Raw genomic sequence first — 23,897 nt, 5'->3', positions numbered from 1 at the left:
GTTGATTGAATGTTAAAATATAAATGATATAGAATGTTTTTTTTCTTAATTTTTCATGCTATATCAGCCTCTGAGACCAAAAAAAACAAATAGTACAACAAGGTGCTGTGGCTTAGTTGGTTAAAGCGCCTGTCTAGTAAACAGGAGATCGTGAGTTCAAATCTCAGCAGTGCCTTCTCTACATCTGTCATATTTAATTTATATAAAAAAAATTATAAAGGTCTCTAAAACACAAAGCTGGATAATAATAATGTGTGTTAAATTACATGATAATATAAGTTGTTGATTGAATGTTAAAATGTAAATGATATAGAATGATTTTTTTCTTAATTTTTCTTAATTTTTCATGCTATATCAGCCTCTGAGACCAAAAAAAAACAAATAGTACAACAAGGTGCTGTCACTTAGTTGGTTAAAGCGCTTGTCTTGTAAACAGGAGATCCTGAGTTCAAATCTCAGCAGTGCCTTCTCTAAATCTGTCTTATTTATTTTATATAAAAAATTATAAAGGTCTCTAAAACACAAAGCTGGATAATTATAATGTGTGTTAAATTACATGATAATATAAGTTGTTGATTGGATGTTAAAATATAAATGATATAGAATGTTTTTTTTTTCTTAATTTTTCACGCTATATCAGCCTCTGAGACCAAAAAAAAACACCTGGTACAGCAAGGCGCTGTGGATTAGTTGGTTAAAGCGCCTGTCTAGTAAACAGGAGATCCTGAGTTTGAATCTCAGCAGTGCCTTCTCTATATCTGTTATATTTGATTGATATAAAAAAATTATAAAGGTCTCTAAAACACAAAGCTGGATAATTATAATGTGTGTTAAATTACATGATAATATAAGTTGTTGATTGAATGTTAAAATATAAATGATATAGAATGTTTTTTTTCTTAATTTTTCATGCTATATCAGCCTCTGAGACCAAAAAAAACAAATATTACAACAAGGTGCTGTGGCTTAGTTGGTTAAAGCGCCTGTCTAGTAAACAGGAGATCGTGAGTTCAAATCTCAGCAGTGCCTTCTCTACATCTGTCATATTTAATTTATATAAAAAAAATTATAAAGGTCTCTAAAACACAAAGCTGGATAATAATAATGTGTGTTAAATTACATGATAATATAAGTTGTTGATTGGATGTTAAAATATAAATGATATAAAACGTGTTTTTTTTCTTAATTTTTCATGCTATATCAGCCTCTGAGACCAAAAAAAACTAATGTTACTACAGGGCCCTGTGGCTTAGTTGGTTAAAGCGCCTGTCTAGTAAACAGGAGATCCTGAGTTCGAATCTCAGCAGTGCCTTCTCTAAATCTATCATATTTAATTTATATAAAAAAAATTATAAAGGTCTCTAAAAACACAAAGCTGGATAATTATAATGTGTGTTAAATTACATGATAATATAAGTTGTTGATTGGATGTTAAAATATAAATGATATAGAATGTTTTTTTTTTCTTAATTTTTCATGCTATATCAGCCTCTGAGACCAAAAAAACAAATGGTACAACAAGGCGCTGTGGCTTAGTTGGTTAAAGCGCCTGTCTAGTAAACAGGAGATCCTAAGTTTGAATCACAACAGAGCCTTCTCTAAATCTGTCATATTTTAATCCAATTGACAGCATTTTCCCTATTGCTTTTATCTTTAAGTGTATAAGTGCCTAGAATGTGTTTTTTTTCTTAATTTTTCATGCTATATCAGCCTCTGAGACCAAAAAAAAACAAATGGTACAACAAGGCGCTGTGGCTTAGTTGGTTAAAGTGCCTGTCTCGTAAAAAGGAGATCCTGAGTTCAAATCTCAGCAGTGCCTTCTCTAAATCTGTCAATTATTAAATTGATATAAAAAAAAATTATTAAGGTCTCTAAAAACACAAAGCTGGATAATTATAATGTGTGTTAAATTACATGATAATATAAGTTGTTGATTGGATGTTAAAATATAAATGATATAAAATGTGTTTTTTTTCTTAATTTTTCATGCTATATCAGCCTCTGAGACCAAAAAAACAAATGCTACTACAGGGCGCTGTGGCTTAGTTGGTTAAAGCGCCTGTCTTGTAAACAGGAGATCCTGAGTTCGAATCTCAGCAGTGCCTTCTCTATATCTGTTATATTTGATTGATATAAAAAAATTATAAAGGTCTCTAAAACACAAAGCTGGATAATTATAATGTGTGTTAAATTACATGATAATATAAGTTGTTGATTGGATGTTAAAATATAAATGATATAGAATGTGTTTTTTTTCTTAATTTTTCATGCTATATCAGCCTCTGAGACCAAAAAAAACAAATGCTATTTCAGGGCGCTGTGGCTTAGTTGGTTAAAGCGCCTGTCTTGTAAACAGGAGATCCTGAGTTCGAATCTCAGCAGTGCCTTCTCTATATCTGTTATATTTGATTGATATAAAAAAATTATAAAGGTCTCTAAAACACAAAGCTGGATAATTATAATGTGTGTTAAATTACATGATAATATAAGTTGTTGATTGGATGTTAAAATATAAATGATATAGAATGTGTTTTTTTTCTTAATTTTTCATGCTATATCAGCCTCTGAGACCAAAAAAACAACAATTGCTATTTCAGGCCGCTGTGGCTTAGTTGGTTAAAGCGCCTGTCTTGTAAACATGAGATCCTGAGTTCGGATCTCAGCAGTGCCTTCTCTGTATCTGTTATATTTGATTGATATAAAAAAATTATAAAGGTCTCTAAAAACACAAAGCTGGATAATTACAATGTGTGTTAAATTACATGATAATATAAGTTGTTGATTGGATGTTAAAATATAAATGATATAGAATGTGTTTTCTTTTCTTAATATTTCATGCTATATCAGCCTCTGAGACCAAAAAAAACAAATGGTACAACAAGGCGCTGTGGCTTAGTTGGTTAAAGTGCCAGTCTCGTAGACAGGAGATCCTGAGTTCGAATCTCAGCAGTGCCTTCTCTAAATTTGTGAATTATTAAATTGATATAAAAAAAATTATAAAGGTATCTAAAACACAAAGCTGGATAATTATAATGTGTGTTAAATTACATGATAATATAAGTTGTTGATTGGATGTAAAATATAAATGATATAGAATGTGTTTTTTTTCTTAATTTTTCATGCTATATCAGCCTCTGAGACCAAAAAAAAAATTCTACTACAGGGCGCTGTGGCTTAGTTGGTTAAAGCGCCTGTCTAGTAAACAGGAGATCATGAGTTCGAATCTCAGCAGTGCCTTCTCTATATCTGTTATATTTGATTGATATAAAAAAATTATAAAGGTCTCTAAAACACAAAGCTGGATAATTATAATGTGTGTTAAATTACATGATAATATAAGTTGTTGATTGGATGTTAAAATATAAATGATATAGAATGTTTTTTTTTTCTTAATTTTTCATGCTATATCAGCCTCTGAGACAAAAAAAAACAAATAGTACAACAGGGCGCTGTAGCTTAGTTGGTTAAAGCGCCTGTCTAATTACAAAGGTCTCTAGAACACAAAGCTGGATAATTATAATGTGTGTTAAATTACATGATAATATAAGTTGTTGATTGAATGTTAAAATATAAATGATATAGAATGTTTTTTTTCTTAATTTTTCATGCTATATCAGCCTCTGAGACCAAAAAAAAACAAATAGTACAACAAGGTGCTGTGGCTTAGTTGGTTAAAGTGCCTGTCTCGTAAACAGGAGTTCCTGAATTCGAATCTCAGCAGTGCCTTCTCTAAATCCGTCAATTATTAAATTGATATAAAAAAAATTAAAAAGGTCTCTAAAAACACAAAGCTTTATAATTATAATGTGTGTTAAATTACATGATAATATAAGTTGTTGATTGGATGTTAAAATATAAATGATATAGAATGTGGTTTTTTTCTTAATTTTTCATGCTATATCAGCCTCTGAGACCAAAAAAAACAAATGCTACTACAGGGCGCTGTGGATTAGTTGGTTAAAGCGCCTGTCTCGTAAACATAAGATCCTGAGTTCGGATCTCAGCAGTGCCTTCTCTATATCTGTTATATTTGATTGATATAAAAAAATTATAAAGGTCTCTAAAACACAAATCTGGATAATAACAATGTGTGTTAAATTACATGATAATATAAGTTGTTGATTGGATGTTAAAATATAAATGATATAGAATGTGTTTTTTTTTCTTAATTTTTCATGCTATATCAGCCTCTGAGACCAAAAAAAACAAATGGTAAAACAAGGCGCTGTGGCTTAGTTGGTTAAAGTGCCTGTCTCGTAAACAGGAGATCCTGAGTTCGAATCTCAGCAGTGCCTTCGCTAAATCTTTCATTATTAAATTGATATAAAAAAATTATAAAGGTATCTAAAACACAAAGCTGGATAATTATAATGTGTGTTAAATTACATGATAATATAAGTTGTTGATTGGATGTTAAAATGTAAATGATATAGAATGATTTTTTCTTATTTTCTTAATTTTTCATGCTATATCAGCCTCTGAGACCAAATAAAAACTAATGTTACAACAGGGCCCTGTGGCTTAGTTGGTTAAAGCGCCTGTCTAGTAAACAGGAGATCCTGAGTTCGAATCTCAGCAGTGCCTTCTCTAAATCTGTCTTATTTAATTTATATAAAAAAATTATAAAGGTCTCTAAAAACACAAAGCTGGATAATTATAATGTGTGTTAAATTACATGATAATATAAGTTGTTGATTGGATGTTAAAATATAAATGATATAGAATGTTTTTTTTTTCTTAATTTTTCATGCTATATCAGCCTCTGAGACCAAAAAAACAAGTGGTACAACAAGGCGCTGTGGCTTAGTTGGTTAAAGCGCCTGTCTAGTAAACAGGAGATCCTAAGTTTGAATCACAACAGAGCCTTCTCTAAATCTGTCATATTTTAATCCAATTGACAGCATTTTCCCTATTGCTTTTATCTTTAAGTGTATAAGTGCCTAGAATGTGTTTTTTTTCTTAATTTTTCATGCTATATCAGCCTCTGAGACCAAAAAAAACAAATGGTACAACAAGGCGCTGTGGCTTAGTTGGTTAAAGTGCCTGTCTCGTAAAAAGGAGATCCTGAGTTCGAATCTCAGCAGTGCCTTCTCTAAATCTGTCAATTATTAAATTGATATAAAAAAAATTTATTAAGGTCTCTAAAAACACAAAGCTGGATAATTATAATGTGTGTTAAATTACATGATAATATAAGTTGTTGATTGGATGTTAAAATATAAATGATATAGAATTAGTTTTTTTTCTTAATTTTTCACGCTATATCAGCCTCTGAGACCAAAAAAAACACCTGCTACAACAAGGCGCTGTGGCTTAGTTGGTTGAAGCGCCTGTCTAGTAAACAGAGATCCTGAGTTCGAATCTCAGCAGTGCCTTCTCTATATCTGTTATATTTGATTGATATAAAAAAATTATAAAGTTCTCTAAAACACAAAGCTGGATAATTATAATGTGTGTTAAATTACATGATAATATAAGTTGTTGATTGGATGTTAAAATATAAATGATATAGAATATGTTTTTTTTCTTAATTTTGCATGCTATATCAGCCTCTGAGACCAAAAAAAAAACACCAGGTACAAAAAAGGCACTGTGGCTTAGTTGGTTAAAGCGCCTGTCTCGTAAACAGGAGATCCTGAGTTCAAATCTCAGCAGTGCCTTCTCTAAATCTGTCTTATTTAATTTATATAAAAAATTATAATGTTCTCTAAAACACAAAGCTGGATAATTATAATGTGTGTTAAATTACATGATAATATAAGTTGTTGATTGAATATTAAAATATAAATGATATAGAATGTTTTTTTTTCTTAATTTTTCACACTATATCAGCCTCTGAGACCAAAAAAATAAATGGTACAACAAGGCGCTGTGGCTTAGTTGGTTAAAGCGCCTGTCTCGTAAACTGGAGATCCTGAGTTCGAATCTCAGCAGTGCCTTCTCTAAATCTGTCATATTTAATTTATATAAAAAAAATTATAAAGGTCTCTAAAACACAAAGCTGTATAATTATAATGTGTGTTAAATTTCATGATAATATTAGTTGTTGATTGAATGTTAAAATATAAATGATATAGAATGTTTTTTTTTTCTTAATTTTTCACGCTATATCAGCCTCTGAGACAAAAAAAAAATACCTGGTACAACGAGGCACTGTGGCTTAGTTGGTTAAAGCGCCTGTCTAGTAAACAGGAGATCATGAGTTCGAATCTCAGCAGTGCCTTCTCTATATCTATTATATTTGATTGATATAAAAAAATTATAAAGGTCTCTAAAACACAAAGCTGGATAATTATAATGTGTGTTAAATTACATGATAATATAAGTTGTTGATTGGATGTTAAAATATAAATGATATAGAATATGTTTTTTTTCTTAATTTTGCATGCTATATCAGCCTCTGAGACCAAAAAAAAAACACCAGGTACAAAAAGGCACTGTGGCTTAGTTGGTTAAAGCGCCTGTCTCGTAAACAGGAGATCCTGAGTTCAAATCTCAGCAGTGCCTTCTCTAAATCTGTCTTATTTAATTTATATAAAAAATTATAATGTTCTCTAAAACACAAAGCTGGATAATTATAATGTGTGTAAAATTACATGATAATATAAGTTGTTGATTGAATATTAAAATATAAATGATATAGAATGTTTTTTTTTCTTAATTTTTCACACTATATCAGCCTCTGAGACCAAAAAAATAAATGGAACAACAAGGCGCTGTGGCTTAGTTGGTTAAAGCGCCTGTCTCGTAAACTGGAGATCCTGAGTTCGAATCTCAGCAGTGCCTTCTCTAAATCTGTCATATTTAATTTATATAAAAAAAATTATAAAGGTCTCTAAAACACAAAGCTGTATAATTATAATGTGTGTTAAATTTCATGATAATATTAGTTGTTGATTGAATGTTAAAATATAAATGATATAGAATGTTTTTTTTTTCTTAATTTTTCACGCTATATCAGCCTCTGAGACAAAAAAAAAATACCTGGTACAACGAGGCGCTGTGGCTTAGTTGGTTAAAGTGCCTGTCTAGTAAACAGGAGATCATGAGTTCGAATCTCAGCAGTGCCTTCTCTATATCTGTTATATTTGATTGATATAAAAAAATTATAAAGGTCTCTAAAACACAAAGCTGGATAATTATAATGTGTGTTAAATTACATGATAATATAAGTTGTTGATTGGATGTTAAAATATAAATGATATAGAATGTTTTTTTTTTCTTAATTTTTCATGCTATATCAGCCTCTGAGACAAAAAAAAACAAATAGTACAACAGGGCGCTGTAGCTTAGTTGGTTAAAGCGCCTGTCTAATTATAAAGGTCTCTAAAACACAAAGCTGGATAATTATAATGTGTGTTAAATTACATGATAATATAAGTTGTTGATTGAATGTTAAAATATAAATGATATAGAATGTTTTTTTTCTTAATTTTTCATGCTATATCAGCCTCTGAGACCAAAAAAAAACAAATAGTACAACAAGGTGCTGTGGCTTAGTTGGTTAAAGCGCTGGTCTAGTAAACAGGAGATCCTGAGTTCAAATCTCAGCAGTGCCTTCTCTAAATCTGTCATATTTAATTTATATAAAAAAAATTATAAAGGTCTCTAAAACACAAAGCTGGATAATTATAATTTGTTTTAAATTACATGATAATATAAGTTGTTGATTGAATGTTAAAATATAAATGATATAGAATGTTTTTTTTCTTAATTTTTCATGCTGTATCAGCCTCTGAGACCAAAAACAAAACAAAAGGTACAACAAGGCGATGTGGCTTAGTTGGACTCTAAAACACAAAGCTGTTAATTTACATAATTTTTTTTATAAAGGTCTCTAAAACACAAAGCTGGATAATTATAATGTGTGTTAAATTACATGATAATATAAGTTGTTGATTGAATGGTAAAATATAAATGATATAGAATTAGTTTTTTTTCTTAATTTTTCACGCTATATCAGCCTCTGAGACCAAAAAAAACACCTGGTACAACAAGGCGCTGTGGCTTAGTTGGTTGAAGCGCCTGTCTAGTAAACAGGAGATCCTGAGTTCGAATCTCAGCAGTGCCTTCTCTATATCTGTTATATTTGATTGATATAAAAAAATTATAAAGTTCTCTAAAACACAAAGCTGGATAATTATAATGTGTGTTAAATTACATGATAATATAAGTTGTTGATTGGATGTTAAAATATAAATGATATAGAATATGTTTTTTTTCTTAATTTTGCATGCTATATCAGCCTCTGAGACCAAAAAAAAAACACCAGGTACAAAAAGGCACTGTGGCTTAGTTGGTTAAAGCGCCTGTCTCGTAAACAGGAGATCCTGAGTTCAAATCTCAGCAGTGCCTTCTCTAAATCTGTCTTATTTAATTTATATAAAAAATTATAATGTTCTCTAAAACACAAAGCTGGATAATTATAATGTGTGTTAAATTACATGATAATATAAGTTGTTGATTGAATATTAAAATATAAATGATATAGAATGTTTTTTTTTCTTAATTTTTCACACTATATCAGCCTCTGAGACCAAAAAAATAAATGGTACAACAAGGCGCTGTGGCTTAGTTGGTTAAAGCGCCTGTCTCGTAAACTGGAGATCCTGAGTTCGAATCTCAGCAGTGCCTTCTCTAAATCTGTCATATTTAATTTATATAAAAAAAATTATAAAGGTCTCTAAAACACAAAGCTGGATAATTATAATTTGTGTTAAATTACATGATAATATAAGTTGTTGATTGAATGTTAAAATATAAATGATATAGAATGTTTTTTTTCTTAATTTTTCATGCTGTATCAGCCTCTGAGACCAAAAACAAAACAAAAGGTACAACAAGGCGATGTGGCTTAGTTGGACTCTAAAACACAAAGCTGGATAATTATAATGTGTGTTAAATTACATGATAATATAAGTTGTTGATTGAATGTTAAAAAATAAATGATATAGAATGTTTTTTTTCTTAATTTTTCATGCTATATCAGCCTCTGAGACCAAAAAAAAAAAAATGGTACAACAAGGCGCTGTGGCTTAGTTGGTTAAAGCGCCTGTCTAGTAAACAGGAGATCCTGAGTTCGAATCTCAGCAGTGCCTTCTCTAAATCTGTCATATTTAATTTATATAAAAAAAATTATAAAGGTCTCTAAAACACAAAGCTGGATAATTATAATGTGTGTTAAATTACATGATAATATAAGTTGTTGATTGGATGTTAAAATATAAATGATATAGAATATGTTTTTTTTCTTAATTTTGCATGCTATATCAGCCTCTGAGACCAAAAAAAAAACACCAGGTACAAAAAGGCACTGTGGCTTAGTTGGTTAAAGCGCCTGTCTCGTAAACAGGAGATCCTGAGTTCAAATCTCAGCAGTGCCTTCTCTAAATCTGTCTTATTTAATTTATATAAAAAATTATAATGTTCTCTAAAACACAAAGCTGGATAATTATAATGTGTGTAAAATTACATGATAATATAAGTTGTTGATTGAATATTAAAATATAAATGATATAGAATGTTTTTTTTTCTTAATTTTTCACACTATATCAGCCTCTGAGACCAAAAAAATAAATGGAACAACAAGGCGCTGTGGCTTAGTTGGTTAAAGCGCCTGTCTCGTAAACTGGAGATCCTGAGTTCGAATCTCAGCAGTGCCTTCTCTAAATCTGTCATATTTAATTTATATAAAAAAAATTATAAAGGTCTCTAAAACACAAAGCTGTATAATTATAATGTGTGTTAAATTTCATGATAATATTAGTTGTTGATTGAATGTTAAAATATAAATGATATAGAATGTTTTTTTTTTCTTAATTTTTCACGCTATATCAGCCTCTGAGACAAAAAAAAAATACCTGGTACAACGAGGCGCTGTGGCTTAGTTGGTTAAAGCGCCTGTCTAGTAAACAGGAGATCATGAGTTCGAATCTCAGCAGTGCCTTCTCTATATCTGTTATATTTGATTGATATAAAAAAATTATAAAGGTCTCTAAAACACAAAGCTGGATAATTATAATGTGTGTTAAATTACATGATAATATAAGTTGTTGATTGGATGTTAAAATATAAATGATATAGAATGTTTTTTTTTTCTTAATTTTTCATGCTATATCAGCCTCTGAGACAAAAAAAAAACAAATAGTACAACAGGGCGCTGTAGCTTAGTTGGTTAAAGCGCCTGTCTAATTATAAAGGTCTCTAAAACACAAAGCTGGATAATTATAATGTGTGTTAAATGACATGATAATATAAGTTGTTGATTGAATGTTAAAATATAAATGATATAGAATGTTTTTTTTCTTAATTTTTCATGCTATATCAGCCTCTGAGACCAAAAAAAAACAAATAGTACAACAAGGTGCTGTGGCTTAGTTGGTTAAAGCGCTGGTCTAGTAAACAGGAGATCCTGAGTTCAAATCTCAGCAGTGCCTTCTCTAAATCTGTCATATTTAATTTATATAAAAAAAATTATAAAGGTCTCTAAAACACAAAGCTGGATAATTATAATTTGTGTTAAATTACATGATAATATAAGTTGTTGATTGAATGTTAAAATATAAATGATATAGAATGTTTTTTTTCTTAATTTTTCATGCTGTATCAGCCTCTGAGACCAAAAACAAAACAAAAGGTACAACAAGGCGATGTGGCTTAGTTGGACTCTAAAACACAAAGCTGGATAATTATAATGTGTGTTAAATTACATGATAATATAAGTTGTTGATTGAATGTTAAAAAATAAATGATATAGAATGTTTTTTTTCTTAATTTTTCATGCTATATCAGCCTCTGAGACCAAAAAAAAAAAAATGGTACAACAAGGCGCTGTGGCTTAGTTGGTTAAAGCGCCTGTCTAGTAAACAGGAGATCCTGAGTTCGAATCTCAGCAGTGCCTTCTCTAAATCTGTCATATTTAATTTATATAAAAAAAATTATAAAGGTCTCTAAAACACAAAGCTGGATAATTATAATGTGTGTTAAATTACATGATAATATAAGTTGTTGATTGAATGTTAAAATATAAATGATATAGAATGTTTTTTTTCTTAATCTTTCATGCTATATCAGCCTCTGAGACCAAAAAAAAAAATGGTGCCTTCTCTACATCTGTCATATTTAATTTATATAAAAAAAATTATAAAGGTCTCTAAAACACAAAGCTGGATAATAATAATGTGTGTTAAATTACATGATAATATAAGTTGTTGATTGAATGTTAAAATGTAAATGATATAGAATGATTTTTTTCTTAATTTTTCTTAATTTTTCATGCTATATCAGCCTCTGAGACCAAATAAAAACAAATAGTACAACAAGGTGCTGTCACTTAGTTGGTTAAAGCGCCTGTCTCGTAAACAGGAGATCCTGAGTTCAAATCTCAGCAGTGCCTTCTCTAAATCTGTCATATTTAATTTACATAAATTTTTTTATAAAGGTCTCTAAAACACAAAGCTGGATAATTATAATGTGTGTTAAATTACATGATAATATAAGTTGTTGATTGAATGGTAAAATATAAATGATATAGAATTAGTTTTTTTTCTTAATTTTTCACGCTATATCAGCCTCTGAGACCAAAAAAAACACCTGGTACAACAAGGCGCTGTGGCTTAGTTGGTTGAAGCGCCTGTCTAGTAAACAGGAGATCCTGAGTTCGAATCTCAGCAGTGCCTTCTCTATATCTGTTATATTTGATTGATATAAAAAAATTATAAAGTTCTCTAAAACACAAAGCTGGATAATTATAATGTGTGTTAAATTACATGATAATATAAGTTGTTGATTGGATGTTAAAATATAAATGATATAGAATATGTTTTTTTTCTTAATTTTGCATGCTATATCAGCCTCTGAGACCAAAAAAAAAACACCAGGTACAAAAAGGCACTGTGGCTTAGTTGGTTAAAGCACCTGTCTCGTAAACAGGAGATCCTGAGTTCAAATCTCAGCAGTGCCTTCTCTAAATCTGTCTTATTTAATTTATATAAAAAATTATAATGTTCTCTAAAACACAAAGCTGGATAATTATAATGTGTGTTAAATTACATGATAATATAAGTTGTTGATTGAATATTAAAATATAAATGATATAGAATGTTTTTTTTTCTTAATTTTTCACACTATATCAGCCTCTGAGACCAAAAAAATAAATGGTACAACAAGGCGCTGTGGCTTAGTTGGTTAAAGCGCCTGTCTCGTAAACTGGAGATCCTGAGTTCGAATCTCAGCAGTGCCTTCTCTAAATCTGTCATATTTAATTTATATAAAAAAAATTATAAAGGTCTCTAAAACACAAAGCTGTATAATTATAATGTGTGTTAAATTTCATGATAATATTAGTTGTTGATTGAATGTTAAAATATAAATGATATAGAATGTTTTTTTTTTCTTAATTTTTCACGCTATATCAGCCTCTGAGACAAAAAAAAAAATACCTGGTACAACGAGGCACTGTGGCTTAGTTGGTTAAAGCGCCTGTCTAGTAAACAGGAGATCATGAGTTCGAATCTCAGCAGTGCCTTCTCTATATCTGTTATATTTGATTGATATAAAAAAATTATAAAGGTCTCTAAAACACAAAGCTGGATAATTATAATGTGTGTTAAATTACATGATAATATAAGTTGTTGATTGGATGTTAAAATATAAATGATATAGAATGTGTTTTTTTTCTTAATTTTTCATGCTATATCAGCCTCTGAGACAAAAAACAAAAACAAATGGTACAACAGGGCGCTGTGGATTAGTTGGTTAAAGCACCTGTCTAATTATAAAGGTCTCTAAAACACAAAGCTGGATAATAATAATGTGTGTTAAATTACATGATAATATAAGTTGTTGATTGAATGTTAAAATATAAATGATATAGAATGATTTTTTTCTTAATTTTTCTTAATTTTTCATGCTATATCAGCCTCTGAGACCAAAAAAAAACAAACAGTACAACAAGGTACTGTCACTTAGTTGGTTAAAGCGCCTGTCTTGTAAACAGTAGATCCTGAGTTCGTATCTCAGCAGTGCCTTCTCTAAATCTGTCATATTTAATTTACATAAATTTTTTTATAAAGGTCTCTAAAACACAAAGCTGGATAATTATAATGTGTGTTAAATTACATGATAATATAAGTTGTTGATTGAATGGTAAAATATAAATGATATAGAATTAGTTTTTTTTCTTAATTTTTCACGCTATATCAGCCTCTGAGACCAAAAAAAACACCTGGTACAACAAGGCGCTGTGGCTTAGTTGGTTGAAGCGCCTGTCTAGTAAACAGGAGATCCTGAATTCGAATCTCAGCAGTGCCTTCTCTATATCTGTTATATTTGATTGATATAAAAAAATTATAAAGTTCTCTAAAACACAAAGCTGGATAATTATAATGTGTGTTAAATTACATGATAATATAAGTTGTTGATTGGATGTTAAAATATAAATGATATAGAATATGTTTTTTTTCTTAATTTTGCATGCTATATCAGCCTCTGAGACCAAAAAAAAAACACCAGGTACAAAAAGGCACTGTGGCTTAGTTGGTTAAAGCGCCTGTCTCGTAAACAGGAGATCCTGAGTTCAAATCTCAGCAGTGCCTTCTCTAAATCTGTCTTATTTAATTTATATAAAAAATTATAATGTTCTCTAAAACACAAAGCTGGATAATTATAATGTGTGTAAAATTACATGATAATATAAGTTGTTGATTGAATATTAAAATATAAATGATATAGAATGTTTTTTTTTCTTAATTTTTCACACTATATCAGCCTCTGAGACCAAAAAAATAAATGGTACAACAAGGCGCTGTGGCTTAGTTGGTTAAAGCGCCTGTCTCGTAAACTGGAGATCCTGAGTTCGAATCTCAGCAGTGCCTTCTCTAAATCTGTCATATTTAATTTATATAAAAAAAATTATAAAGGTCTCTAAAACACAAAGCTGTATAATTATAATGTGTGTTAAATTTCATGATAATATTAGTTGTTGATTGAATGTTAAAATATAAATGATATAGAATGTTTTTTTTTTCTTAATTTTTCACGCTATATCAGCCTCTGAGACAAAAAAAAATACCTGGTACAAAGAGGCGCTGTGGCTTAGTTGGTTAAAGCGCCTGTCTAGTAAACAGGAGATCATGAGTTCGAATCTCAGCAGTGCCTTCTCTATATCTGTTATATTTGATTGATATAAAAAAATTATAAAGGTCTCTAAAACACAAAGCTGGATAATTATAATGTGTGTTAAATTACATGATAATATAAGTTGTTGATTGGATGTTAAAATATAAATGATATAGAATGTTTTTTTTTTCTTAATTTTTCATGCTATATCAGCCTCTGAGACAAAAAAAAACAAATAGTACAACAGGGCGCTGTAGCTTAGTTGGTTAAAGCGCCTGTCTAATTACAAAGGTCTCTAGAACACAAAGCTGGATAATTATAATGTGTGTTAAATTACATGATAATATAAGTTGTTGATTGAATGTTAAAATATAAATGATATAGAATGTTTTTTTTCTTAATTTTTCATGCTATATCAGCCTCTGAGACCAAAAAAAAACAAATAGTACAACAAGGTGCTGTGGCTTAGTTGGTTAAAGCGCTGGTCTAGTAAACAGGAGATCCTGAGTTCAAATCTCAGCAGTGCCTTCTCTAAATCTGTCATTTTTAATTTATATAAAAAAAATTATAAAGGTCTCTAAAACACAAAGCTGGATAATTATAATTTGTGTTAAATTACATGATAATATAAGTTGTTGATTGAATGTTAAAATATAAATGATATAGAATGTTTTTTTTCTTAATTTTTCATGCTGTATCAGCCTCTGAGACCAAAAACAAAACAAAAGGTACAACAAGGCGATGTGGCTTAGTTGGACTCTAAAACACAAAGCTGGATAATTATAATGTGTGTTAAATTACATGATAATATAAGTTGTTGATTGAATGTTAAAAAATATATGATATAGAATGTTTTTTTTCTTAATTTTTCATGCTATATCAGCCTCTGAGACCAAAAAAAAAAAAATGGTACAACAAGGCGCTGTGGCTTAGTTGGTTAAAGCGCCTGTCTAGTAAACAGGAGATCGTGAGTTCAAATCTCAGCAGTGCCTTCTCTACATCTGTCATATTTAATTTATATAAAAAAAATTATAAAGGTCTCTAAAACACAAAGCTGGATAATAATAATGTGTGTTAAATTACATGATAATATAAGTTGTTGATTGAATGTTAAAATGTAAATGATATAGAATGTTTTTTTTCTTAATCTTTCATGCTATATCAGCCTCTGAGACCAAAAAAAAAAATGGTACAACAAGGTGCTGTGGCTTAGTTGGTTAAAGCGCCTGTCTAGTAAACAGGAGATCGTGAGTTCAAATCTCAGCAGTGCCTTCTCTACATCTGTCATATTTAATTTATATAAAAAAAATTATAAAGGTCTCTAAAACACAAAGCTGGATAATAATAATGTGTGTTAAATTACATGATAATATAAGTTGTTGATTGAATGTTAAAATGTAAATGATATAGAATGATTTTTTTCTTAATTTTTCTTAATTTTTCATGCTATATCAGCCTCTGAGACCAAATAAAAACAAATAGTACAACAAGGTGCTGTCACTTAGTTGGTTAAAGCGCCTGTCTCGTAAACAGGAGATCCTGAGTTCAAATCTCAGCAGTGCCTTCTCTAAATCTGTCTTATTTAATTTATATAAAAAATTATAAAGGTCTCTAAAACACAAAGCTGGATAATTATAATGTGTGTTAAATTACATGATAATATAAGTTGTTGATTGGATGTTAAAATATAAATGATATAGAATGTGTTTTTTTTCTTAATTTTTCATGCTATATCAGCCTCTGAGACAAAAAACAAAAACAAATGGTACAACAGGGCGCTGTGGATTAGTTGGTTAAAGCACCTGTCTAATTATAAAGGTCTCTAAAACACAAAGCTGGATAATAATAATGTGTGTTAAATTACATGATAATATAAGTTGTTGATTGAATGTTAAAATATAAATGATATAGAATGATTTTTTTCTTAATTTTTCTTAATTTTTCATGCTATATCAGCCTCTGAGACCAAAAAAAACAAACAGTACAACAAGGTACTGTCACTTAGTTGGTTAAAGCGCCTGTCTTGTAAACAGTAGATCCTGAGTTCGTATCTCAGCAGTGCCTTCTCTAAATCTGTCATATTTAATTTACATAAATTTTTTTATAAAGGTCTCTAAAACACAAAGCTGGATAAATATAATGTGTGTTAAATTACATGATAATATAAGTTGTTGATTGAATGGTAAAATATAAATGATATAGAATTAGTTTTTTTTCTTAATTTTTCACGCTATATCAGCCTCTGAGACCAAAAAAAACACCTGGTACAACAAGGCGCTGTGGCTTAGTTGGTTGAAGCGCCTGTCTAGTAAACAGGAGATCCTGAGTTCGAATCTCAGCAGTGCCTTCTCTATATCTGTTATATTTGATTGATATAAAAAAATTATAAAGTTCTCTAAAACACAAAGCTGGATAATTATAATGTGTGTTAAATTACATGATAATATAAGTTGTTGATTGGATGTTAAAATATAAATGATATAGAATATGTTTTTTTTCTTAATTTTGCATGCTATATCAGCCTCTGAGACCAAAAAAAAAACAACAGGTACAAAAAGGCACTGTGGCTTAGTTGGTTAAAGCGCCTGTCTCGTAAACAGGAGATCCTGAGTTCAAATCTCAGCAGTGCCTTCTCTAAATCTGTCTTATTTAATTTATATAAAAAATTATAATGTTCTCTAAAACACAAAGCTGGATAATTATAATGTGTGTTAAATTACATGATAATATAAGTTGTTGATTGAATATTAAAATATAAATGATATAGAATGTTTTTTTTTCTTAATTTTTCACACTATATCAGCCTCTGAGACCAAAAAAATAAATGGTACAACAAGGCGCTGTGGCTTAGTTGGTTAAAGCGCCTGTCTCGTAAACTGGAGATCCTGAGTTCGAATCTCAGCAGTGCCTTCTCTAAATCTGTCATATTTAATTTATATAAAAAAAATTATAAAGGTCTCTAAAACACAAAGCTGTATAATTATAATGTGTGTTAAATTTCATGATAATATTAGTTGTTGATTGAATGTTAAAATATAAATGATATAGAATGTTTTTTTTTTCTTAATTTTTCACGCTATATCAGCCTCTGAGACAAAAAAAAAATACCTGGTACAACGAGGCACTGTGGCTTAGTTGGTTAAAGCGCCTGTCTAGTAAACAGGAGATCATGAGTTCGAATCTCAGCAGTGCCTTCTCTATATCTATTATATTTGATTGATATAAAAAAATTATAAAGGTCTCTAAAACACAAAGCTGGATAATTATAATGTGTGTTAAATTACATGATAATATAAGTTGTTGATTGGATGTTAAAATATAAATGATATAGAATATGTTTTTTTTCTTAATTTTGCATGCTATATCAGCCTCTGAGACCAAAAAAAAAACACCAGGTACAAAAAGGCACTGTGGCTTAGTTGGTTAAAGCGCCTGTCTCGTAAACAGGAGATCCTGAGTTCAAATCTCAGCAGTGCCTTCTCTAAATCTGTCTTATTTAATTTATATAAAAAATTATAATGTTCTCTAAAACACAAAGCTGGATAATTATAATGTGTGTAAAATTACATGATAATATAAGTTGTTGATTGAATATTAAAATATAAATGATATAGAATGTTTTTTTTTCTTAATTTTTCACACTATATCAGCCTCTGAGACCAAAAAAATAAATGGAACAACAAGGCGCTGTGGCTTAGTTGGTTAAAGCGCCTGTCTCGTAAACTGGAGATCCTGAGTTCGAATCTCAGCAGTGCCTTCTCTAAATCTGTCATATTTAATTTATATAAAAAAAATTATAAAGGTCTCTAAAACACAAAGCTGTATAATTATAATGTGTGTTAAATTTCATGATAATATTAGTTGTTGATTGAATGTTAAAATATAAATGATATAGAATGTTTTTTTTTTCTTAATTTTTCACGCTATATCAGCCTCTGAGACAAAAAAAAAATACCTGGTACAACGAGGCGCTGTGGCTTAGTTGGTTAAAGTGCCTGTCTAGTAAACAGGAGATCATGAGTTCGAATCTCAGCAGTGCCTTCTCTATATCTGTTATATTTGATTGATATAAAAAAATTATAAAGGTCTCTAAAACACAAAGCTGGATAATTATAATGTGTGTTAAATTACATGATAATATAAGTTGTTGATTGGATGTTAAAATATAAATGATATAGAATGTTTTTTTTTTCTTAATTTTTCATGCTATATCAGCCTCTGAGACAAAAAAAAACAAATAGTACAACAGGGCGCTGTAGCTTAGTTGGTTAAAGCGCCTGTCTAATTATAAAGGTCTCTAAAACACAAAGCTGGATAATTATAATGTGTGTTAAATTACATGATAATATAAGTTGTTGATTGAATGTTAAAATATAAATGATATAGAATGTTTTTTTTCTTAATTTTTCATGCTATATCAGCCTCTGAGACCAAAAAAAAACAAATAGTACAACAAGGTGCTGTGGCTTAGTTGGTTAAAGCGCTGGTCTAGTAAACAGGAGATCCTGAGTTCAAATCTCAGCAGTGCCTTCTCTAAATCTGTCATATTTAATTTATATAAAAAAAATTATAAAGGTCTCTAAAACACAAAGCTGGATAATTATAATTTGTTTTAAATTACATGATAATATAAGTTGTTGATTGAATGTTAAAATATAAATGATATAGAATGTTTTTTTTCTTAATTTTTCATGCTGTATCAGCCTCTGAGACCAAAAACAAAACAAAAGGTACAACAAGGCGATGTGGCTTAGTTGGACTCTAAAACACAAAGCTGTTAATTTACATAATTTTTTTTATAAAGGTCTCTAAAACACAAAGCTGGATAATTATAATGTGTGTTAAATTACATGATAATATAAGTTGTTGATTGAATGGTAAAATATAAATGATATAGAATTAGTTTTTTTTCTTAATTTTTCACGCTATATCAGCCTCTGAGACCAAAAAAAACACCTGGTACAACAAGGCGCTGTGGCTTAGTTGGTTGAAGCGCCTGTCTAGTAAACAGGAGATCCTGAGTTCGAATCTCAGCAGTGCCTTCTCTATATCTGTTATATTTGATTGATATAAAAAAATTATAAAGTTCTCTAAAACACAAAGCTGGATAATTATAATGTGTGTTAAATTACATGATAATATAAGTTGTTGATTGGATGTTAAAATATAAATGATATAGAATATGTTTTTTTTCTTAATTTTGCATGCTATATCAGCCTCTGAGACCAAAAAAAAAACACCAGGTACAAAAAGGCACTGTGGCTTAGTTGGTTAAAGCGCCTGTCTCGTAAACAGGAGATCCTGAGTTCAAATCTCAGCAGTGCCTTCTCTAAATCTGTCTTATTTAATTTATATAAAAAATTATAATGTTCTCTAAAACACAAAGCTGGATAATTATAATGTGTGTTAAATTACATGATAATATAAGTTGTTGATTGAATATTAAAATATAAATGATATAGAATGTTTTTTTTTCTTAATTTTTCACACTATATCAGCCTCTGAGACCAAAAAAATAAATGGTACAACAAGGCGCTGTGGCTTAGTTGGTTAAAGCGCCTGTCTCGTAAACTGGAGATCCTGAGTTCGAATCTCAGCAGTGCCTTCTCTAAATCTGTCATATTTAATTTATATAAAAAAAATTATAAAGGTCTCTAAAACACAAAGCTGGATAATTATAATTTGTGTTAAATTACATGATAATATAAGTTGTTGATTGAATGTTAAAATATAAATGATATAGAATGTTTTTTTTCTTAATTTTTCATGCTGTATCAGCCTCTGAGACCAAAAACAAAACAAAAGGTACAACAAGGCGATGTGGCTTAGTTGGACTCTAAAACACAAAGCTGGATAATTATAATGTGTGTTAAATTACATGATAATATAAGTTGTTGATTGAATGTTAAAAAATAAATGATATAGAATGTTTTTTTTCTTAATTTTTCATGCTATATCAGCCTCTGAGACCAAAAAAAAAAAAATGGTACAACAAGGCGCTGTGGCTTAGTTGGTTAAAGCGCCTGTCTAGTAAACAGGAGATCCTGAGTTCGAATCTCAGCAGTGCCTTCTCTAAATCTGTCATATTTAATTTATATAAAAAAAATTATAAAGGTCTCTAAAACACAAAGCTGGATAATTATAATGTGTGTTAAATTACATGATAATATAAGTTGTTGATTGGATGTTAAAATATAAATGATATAGAATATGTTTTTTTTCTTAATTTTGCATGCTATATCAGCCTCTGAGACCAAAAAAAAAACAACAGGTACAAAAAGGCACTGTGGCTTAGTTGGTTAAAGCGCCTGTCTCGTAAACAGGAGATCCTGAGTTCAAATCTCAGCAGTGCCTTCTCTAAATCTGTCTTATTTAATTTATATAAAAAATTATAATGTTCTCTAAAACACAAAGCTGGATAATTATAATGTGTGTAAAATTACATGATAATATAAGTTGTTGATTGAATATTAAAATATAAATGATATAGAATGTTTTTTTTTCTTAATTTTTCACACTATATCAGCCTCTGAGACCAAAAAAATAAATGGTACAACAAGGCGCTGTGGCTTAGTTGGTTAAAGCGCCTGTCTCGTAAACTGGAGATCCTGAGTTCGAATCTCAGCAGTGCCTTCTCTAAATCTGTCATATTTAATTTATATAAAAAAAATTATAAAGGTCTCTAAAACACAAAGCTGTATAATTATAATGTGTGTTAAATTTCATGATAATATTAGTTGTTGATTGAATGTTAAAATATAAATGATATAGAATGTTTTTTTTTTCTTAATTTTTCACGCTATATCAGCCTCTGAGACAAAAAAAAAATACCTGGTACAACGAGGCGCTGTGGCTTAGTTGGTTAAAGCGCCTGTCTAGTAAACAGGAGATCATGAGTTCGAATCTCAGCAGTGCCTTCTCTATATCTGTTATATTTGATTGATATAAAAAAATTATAAAGGTCTCTAAAACACAAAGCTGGATAATTATAATGTGTGTTAAATTACATGATAATATAAGTTGTTGATTGGATGTTAAAATATAAATGATATAGAATGTTTTTTTTTTCTTAATTTTTCATGCTATATCAGCCTCTGAGACAAAAAAAAACAAATAGTACAACAGGGCGCTGTAGCTTAGTTGGTTAAAGCGCCTGTCTAATTATAAAGGTCTCTAAAACACAAAGCTGGATAATTATAATGTGTGTTAAATGACATGATAATATAAGTTGTTGATTGAATGTTAAAATATAAATGATATAGAATGTTTTTTTTCTTAATTTTTCATGCTATATCAGCCTCTGAGACCAAAAAAAAACAAATAGTACAACAAGGTGCTGTGGCTTAGTTGGTTAAAGCGCTGGTCTAGTAAACAGGAGATCCTGAGTTCAAATCTCAGCAGTGCCTTCTCTAAATCTGTCATATTTAATTTATATAAAAAAAATTATAAAGGTCTCTAAAACACAAAGCTGGATAATTATAATTTGTGTTAAATTACATGATAATATAAGTTGTTGATTGAATGTTAAAATATAAATGATATAGAATGTTTTTTTTCTTAATTTTTCATGCTGTATCAGCCTCTGAGACCAAAAACAAAACAAAAGGTACAACAAGGCGATGTGGCTTAGTTGGACTCTAAAACACAAAGCTGGATAATTATAATGTGTGTTAAATTACATGATAATATAAGTTGTTGATTGAATGTTAAAAAATAAATGATATAGAATGTTTTTTTTCTTAATTTTTCATGCTATATCAGCCTCTGAGACCAAAAAAAAAAAAATGGTACAACAAGGCGCTGTGGCTTAGTTGGTTAAAGCGCCTGTCTAGTAAACAGGAGATCCTGAGTTCGAATCTCAGCAGTGCCTTCTCTAAATCTGTCATATTTAATTTATATAAAAAAAATTATAAAGGTCTCTAAAACACAAAGCTGGATAATTATAATGTGTGTTAAATTACATGATAATATAAGTTGTTGATTGAATGTTAAAATATAAATGATATAGAATGTTTTTTTTCTTAATCTTTCATGCTATATCAGCCTCTGAGACCAAAAAAAAAAATGGTGCCTTCTCTACATCTGTCATATTTAATTTATATAAAAAAAATTATAAAGGTCTCTAAAACACAAAGCTGGATAATAATAATGTGTGTTAAATTACATGATAATATAAGTTGTTGATTGAATGTTAAAATGTAAATGATATAGAATGATTTTTTTCTTAATTTTTCTTAATTTTTCATGCTATATCAGCCTCTGAGACCAAATAAAAACAAATAGTACAACAAGGTGCTGTCACTTAGTTGGTTAAAGCGCCTGTCTCGTAAACAGGAGATCCTGAGTTCAAATCTCAGCAGTGCCTTCTCTAAATCTGTCATATTTAATTTACATAAATTTTTTTATAAAGGTCTCTAAAACACAAAGCTGGATAATTATAATGTGTGTTAAATTACATGATAATATAAGTTGTTGATTGAATGGTAAAATATAAATGATATAGAATTAGTTTTTTTTCTTAATTTTTCACGCTATATCAGCCTCTGAGACCAAAAAAAACACCTGGTACAACAAGGCGCTGTGGCTTAGTTGGTTGAAGCGCCTGTCTAGTAAACAGGAGATCCTGAGTTCGAATCTCAGCAGTGCCTTCTCTATATCTGTTATATTTGATTGATATAAAAAAATTATAAAGTTCTCTAAAACACAAAGCTGGATAATTATAATGTGTGTTAAATTACATGATAATATAAGTTGTTGATTGGATGTTAAAATATAAATGATATAGAATATGTTTTTTTTCTTAATTTTGCATGCTATATCAGCCTCTGAGACCAAAAAAAAAACACCAGGTACAAAAAGGCACTGTGGCTTAGTTGGTTAAAGCACCTGTCTCGTAAACAGGAGATCCTGAGTTCAAATCTCAGCAGTGCCTTCTCTAAATCTGTCTTATTTAATTTATATAAAAAATTATAATGTTCTCTAAAACACAAAGCTGGATAATTATAATGTGTGTTAAATTACATGATAATATAAGTTGTTGATTGAATATTAAAATATAAATGATATAGAATGTTTTTTTTCTTAATTTTTCACACTATATCAGCCTCTGAGACCAAAAAAATAAATGGTACAACAAGGCGCTGTGGCTTAGTTGGTTAAAGCGCCTGTCTCGTAAACTGGAGATCCTGAGTTCGAATCTCAGCAGTGCCTTCTCTAAATCTGTCATATTTAATTTATATAAAAAAAATTATAAAGGTCTCTAAAACACAAAGCTGTATAATTATAATGTGTGTTAAATTTCATGATAATATTAGTTGTTGATTGAATGTTAAAATATAAATGATATAGAATGTTTTTTTTTTCTTAATTTTTCACGCTATATCAGCCTCTGAGACAAAAAAAAAAATACCTGGTACAACGAGGCACTGTGGCTAAGTTGGTTAAAGCGCCTGTCTAGTAAACAGGAGATCATGAGTTCGAATCTCAGCAGTGCCTTCTCTATATCTGTTATATTTGATTGATATAAAAAAATTATAAAGGTCTCTAAAACACAAAGCTGGATAATTATAATGTGTGTTAAATTACATGATAATATAAGTTGTTGATTGGATGTTAAAATATAAATGATATAGAATGTTTTTTTTTTCTTAATTTTTCATGCTATATCAGCCTCTGAGACAAAAAAAAACAAATAGTACAACAGGGCGCTGTAGCTTAGTTGGTTAAAGTGCCTGTCTAATTATAAAGGTCTCTAAAACACAAAGCTGGATAATTATAAT

General features: G+C 29.6%; 31 non-coding genes across 31 annotated transcripts; all 31 read left to right on the top strand.

Annotated features, from left to right (window-relative positions):
• The first annotated feature begins 1,238 nt into the window (after positions 1-1,238).
• Positions 1,239-1,312, top strand: TRNAT-AGU (transfer RNA threonine (anticodon AGU)). The gene has a single exon. It is a non-coding gene; the product is annotated as a tRNA-Thr (tRNA).
• A 719-nt stretch (positions 1,313-2,031) lies between these two features.
• Positions 2,032-2,105, top strand: TRNAT-UGU (transfer RNA threonine (anticodon UGU)). The gene has a single exon. It is a non-coding gene; the product is annotated as a tRNA-Thr (tRNA).
• A 208-nt stretch (positions 2,106-2,313) lies between these two features.
• On the top strand, positions 2,314-2,387 carry TRNAT-UGU (transfer RNA threonine (anticodon UGU)). The gene has a single exon. It is a non-coding gene; the product is annotated as a tRNA-Thr (tRNA).
• Positions 2,388-4,221: 1,834 nt separating this feature from the next.
• TRNAT-CGU (transfer RNA threonine (anticodon CGU)) lies at positions 4,222-4,295 on the top strand. Its single transcript has one exon. It is a non-coding gene; the product is annotated as a tRNA-Thr (tRNA).
• A 215-nt stretch (positions 4,296-4,510) lies between these two features.
• TRNAT-AGU (transfer RNA threonine (anticodon AGU)) lies at positions 4,511-4,584 on the top strand. Its single transcript has one exon. It is a non-coding gene; the product is annotated as a tRNA-Thr (tRNA).
• Positions 4,585-5,586: 1,002 nt separating this feature from the next.
• TRNAT-CGU (transfer RNA threonine (anticodon CGU)) lies at positions 5,587-5,660 on the top strand. The gene has a single exon. It is a non-coding gene; the product is annotated as a tRNA-Thr (tRNA).
• Positions 5,661-5,865: 205 nt separating this feature from the next.
• Positions 5,866-5,939, top strand: TRNAT-CGU (transfer RNA threonine (anticodon CGU)). Its single transcript has one exon. It is a non-coding gene; the product is annotated as a tRNA-Thr (tRNA).
• A 494-nt stretch (positions 5,940-6,433) lies between these two features.
• TRNAT-CGU (transfer RNA threonine (anticodon CGU)) lies at positions 6,434-6,507 on the top strand. The gene has a single exon. It is a non-coding gene; the product is annotated as a tRNA-Thr (tRNA).
• A 205-nt stretch (positions 6,508-6,712) lies between these two features.
• On the top strand, positions 6,713-6,786 carry TRNAT-CGU (transfer RNA threonine (anticodon CGU)). Its single transcript has one exon. It is a non-coding gene; the product is annotated as a tRNA-Thr (tRNA).
• Positions 6,787-8,281: 1,495 nt separating this feature from the next.
• TRNAT-CGU (transfer RNA threonine (anticodon CGU)) lies at positions 8,282-8,355 on the top strand. Its single transcript has one exon. It is a non-coding gene; the product is annotated as a tRNA-Thr (tRNA).
• A 205-nt stretch (positions 8,356-8,560) lies between these two features.
• TRNAT-CGU (transfer RNA threonine (anticodon CGU)) lies at positions 8,561-8,634 on the top strand. The gene has a single exon. It is a non-coding gene; the product is annotated as a tRNA-Thr (tRNA).
• Positions 8,635-9,024: 390 nt separating this feature from the next.
• Positions 9,025-9,098, top strand: TRNAT-AGU (transfer RNA threonine (anticodon AGU)). The gene has a single exon. It is a non-coding gene; the product is annotated as a tRNA-Thr (tRNA).
• A 211-nt stretch (positions 9,099-9,309) lies between these two features.
• On the top strand, positions 9,310-9,383 carry TRNAT-CGU (transfer RNA threonine (anticodon CGU)). The gene has a single exon. It is a non-coding gene; the product is annotated as a tRNA-Thr (tRNA).
• A 205-nt stretch (positions 9,384-9,588) lies between these two features.
• Positions 9,589-9,662, top strand: TRNAT-CGU (transfer RNA threonine (anticodon CGU)). Its single transcript has one exon. It is a non-coding gene; the product is annotated as a tRNA-Thr (tRNA).
• A 1,164-nt stretch (positions 9,663-10,826) lies between these two features.
• TRNAT-AGU (transfer RNA threonine (anticodon AGU)) lies at positions 10,827-10,900 on the top strand. The gene has a single exon. It is a non-coding gene; the product is annotated as a tRNA-Thr (tRNA).
• A 988-nt stretch (positions 10,901-11,888) lies between these two features.
• On the top strand, positions 11,889-11,962 carry TRNAT-CGU (transfer RNA threonine (anticodon CGU)). The gene has a single exon. It is a non-coding gene; the product is annotated as a tRNA-Thr (tRNA).
• Positions 11,963-12,167: 205 nt separating this feature from the next.
• On the top strand, positions 12,168-12,241 carry TRNAT-CGU (transfer RNA threonine (anticodon CGU)). The gene has a single exon. It is a non-coding gene; the product is annotated as a tRNA-Thr (tRNA).
• Positions 12,242-13,521: 1,280 nt separating this feature from the next.
• TRNAT-CGU (transfer RNA threonine (anticodon CGU)) lies at positions 13,522-13,595 on the top strand. Its single transcript has one exon. It is a non-coding gene; the product is annotated as a tRNA-Thr (tRNA).
• A 205-nt stretch (positions 13,596-13,800) lies between these two features.
• Positions 13,801-13,874, top strand: TRNAT-CGU (transfer RNA threonine (anticodon CGU)). The gene has a single exon. It is a non-coding gene; the product is annotated as a tRNA-Thr (tRNA).
• Positions 13,875-16,675: 2,801 nt separating this feature from the next.
• Positions 16,676-16,749, top strand: TRNAT-CGU (transfer RNA threonine (anticodon CGU)). Its single transcript has one exon. It is a non-coding gene; the product is annotated as a tRNA-Thr (tRNA).
• Positions 16,750-16,954: 205 nt separating this feature from the next.
• TRNAT-CGU (transfer RNA threonine (anticodon CGU)) lies at positions 16,955-17,028 on the top strand. Its single transcript has one exon. It is a non-coding gene; the product is annotated as a tRNA-Thr (tRNA).
• A 494-nt stretch (positions 17,029-17,522) lies between these two features.
• TRNAT-CGU (transfer RNA threonine (anticodon CGU)) lies at positions 17,523-17,596 on the top strand. Its single transcript has one exon. It is a non-coding gene; the product is annotated as a tRNA-Thr (tRNA).
• Positions 17,597-17,801: 205 nt separating this feature from the next.
• TRNAT-CGU (transfer RNA threonine (anticodon CGU)) lies at positions 17,802-17,875 on the top strand. The gene has a single exon. It is a non-coding gene; the product is annotated as a tRNA-Thr (tRNA).
• A 1,495-nt stretch (positions 17,876-19,370) lies between these two features.
• Positions 19,371-19,444, top strand: TRNAT-CGU (transfer RNA threonine (anticodon CGU)). Its single transcript has one exon. It is a non-coding gene; the product is annotated as a tRNA-Thr (tRNA).
• Positions 19,445-19,649: 205 nt separating this feature from the next.
• Positions 19,650-19,723, top strand: TRNAT-CGU (transfer RNA threonine (anticodon CGU)). Its single transcript has one exon. It is a non-coding gene; the product is annotated as a tRNA-Thr (tRNA).
• A 390-nt stretch (positions 19,724-20,113) lies between these two features.
• On the top strand, positions 20,114-20,187 carry TRNAT-AGU (transfer RNA threonine (anticodon AGU)). Its single transcript has one exon. It is a non-coding gene; the product is annotated as a tRNA-Thr (tRNA).
• A 211-nt stretch (positions 20,188-20,398) lies between these two features.
• TRNAT-CGU (transfer RNA threonine (anticodon CGU)) lies at positions 20,399-20,472 on the top strand. The gene has a single exon. It is a non-coding gene; the product is annotated as a tRNA-Thr (tRNA).
• A 205-nt stretch (positions 20,473-20,677) lies between these two features.
• On the top strand, positions 20,678-20,751 carry TRNAT-CGU (transfer RNA threonine (anticodon CGU)). Its single transcript has one exon. It is a non-coding gene; the product is annotated as a tRNA-Thr (tRNA).
• A 1,163-nt stretch (positions 20,752-21,914) lies between these two features.
• Positions 21,915-21,988, top strand: TRNAT-AGU (transfer RNA threonine (anticodon AGU)). Its single transcript has one exon. It is a non-coding gene; the product is annotated as a tRNA-Thr (tRNA).
• A 988-nt stretch (positions 21,989-22,976) lies between these two features.
• On the top strand, positions 22,977-23,050 carry TRNAT-CGU (transfer RNA threonine (anticodon CGU)). The gene has a single exon. It is a non-coding gene; the product is annotated as a tRNA-Thr (tRNA).
• A 204-nt stretch (positions 23,051-23,254) lies between these two features.
• On the top strand, positions 23,255-23,328 carry TRNAT-CGU (transfer RNA threonine (anticodon CGU)). The gene has a single exon. It is a non-coding gene; the product is annotated as a tRNA-Thr (tRNA).
• Positions 23,329-23,897: the final 569 nt, after the last annotated feature.

The sequence above is a fragment of the Bombina bombina genome, chromosome 2 (assembly GCF_027579735.1).
Source record: "Bombina bombina isolate aBomBom1 chromosome 2, aBomBom1.pri, whole genome shotgun sequence".
Classification (NCBI taxonomy): domain Eukaryota; kingdom Metazoa; phylum Chordata; class Amphibia; order Anura; family Bombinatoridae; genus Bombina; species Bombina bombina.
Note: the sequence above shows the minus strand (reverse complement) of the source record. Positions and strands in the feature narration are given on the sequence as shown.